The sequence below is a fragment of the Sardina pilchardus genome, chromosome 23, assembly GCF_963854185.1.
Source record: "Sardina pilchardus chromosome 23, fSarPil1.1, whole genome shotgun sequence".
Taxonomy (NCBI): domain Eukaryota; kingdom Metazoa; phylum Chordata; class Actinopteri; order Clupeiformes; family Clupeidae; genus Sardina; species Sardina pilchardus.
The window spans coordinates 5028937-5030808 of NC_085016.1; positions in this window are offsets into that span (position 1 = coordinate 5028937).

The window sequence follows — 1872 nt, forward strand, 5'->3', positions numbered from 1 at the left end:
ACATCAAGGGAGAGACAGCGCCCTAACCTCGTCCTAGCACCTACAGTACCACTACTTAAATGAGCTGGTGCTCCAGGATAAGAAGGATGATGGTGTTAAGCACCAAGCTGAAGTCCACAAACAGAACCCTAGCGTAGTTCCCTGTAGTGTCCAGGTGTTCCAGCACGTAATGCATAGCCATGTTCACAGCGTCGTCCGTAGACCTGTTGGCCCTCTATGCAAACTGCAGAGGATCCAGTGCAGGACCAGTGATGGACTTCAGATGGGCCAGGAGTCCAGGACACATACACACACACACACACACACACACACACTCACACTCACACACACACACACACACACACACACACACACACACACACACTCACACACACACACACACACACACACACACACACACTCACACTCACACACACACACACACACACACACACACACACACACACACACACACACACACACACACACACACACACACACTCACACACACACTCACACACACACACACACACACTCACACACACACACACACACACACACACACACACACACACACACACATACCCACACACACACATACCCACACACACACACACACACACACACTCACACACACACACACTCACACACACACACACACACACACACACACACACACACACACACACTCACACTCACACACACACACACACACACACACACACACACACACACACACACACACACACACACACATACACACACACACACACACACACACACTCACACACACACACACACACACACACACACATACACACACACACACACACACACACACACACACACACACACACTCACACACACACACACACACTCCAGATGGGCCAGGACAAGGTCAGGGCCAGGGCTGCTGCACACACACACACACATACACACACACACACACACACTCTCACACACACACACACACACACACACACACACACTCCAGATGGGCCAGGACAAGGTAAGGGCCAGGGCCGCTGCTGAGCTTTGGGGGGCCCTAAGCATAAATGCCAAGGTCAGAGCGACAGGTCTGTAGTCCTTAAGGCCTGAGACCTTGGCCTTCTTGGAGATGGGGATGATGACTGAAGCCTTGAAGCATGTTGGGACACGGCACAGCTCCAGAGAGGTGTTGAAGAGTTTGGTAAACGCTGGAGCTAGCTGGTCAGCACAGTGCTTCAGGGCCGTTGGAGAGACAGGGTCCGGGCCTGGCTGCCTTGCGAGGATTCTGACTCCTGAACAGCCGTCTCACCTGCCACTCGATGACACACAGGGGGAGGGAGGGATAGGGGGGGAGATGAGGGGGACCAGAAGATGGGCCGGGGGGGGGGGGCGGGGGGGCACCTTCTCAAACTTGCAATAGAACTCTTTCAGCTTGGCCCCAGCCGTGGTGCAACGGGCTGGGGCACCTGCACCGCACACCGGCGACCCGGGTTCGATTCCCGCCCCGTGGTCCTTTCCGGATTCCACCCCAGCTCTCTCTCCCACTCGCTTCCTGTCATTCTCTCTACTGTCCTGTCCAATTAAAGGCATAAGAAGCCCAAAAAATAAGCTCGTTAGCAAAGGGCAGGACTCCTGGGGGGACGGTCTATAATTGGTGGTCCTCTTTGGACCCGTCCAGACAGAGGCAGTATAATGTGTGTGTGTGTGTGTGTGTGTGTGTGTGTGTGTGTGTGTGTGGTCCAGACAGAGGCAGGTTTCCCCTCGGACAGCTGCAGCTGAAGTCTCTCTGCAAAGCGTTGTTTCGCCTCCATCACCACTTTGGTGACACTGTACTTGGCCTGCTTGAGCAGATCGCCGTCCCCACTACGCCTGGCTGCCTCCTGTGTGTGTGTGTGTGTGTGTGTG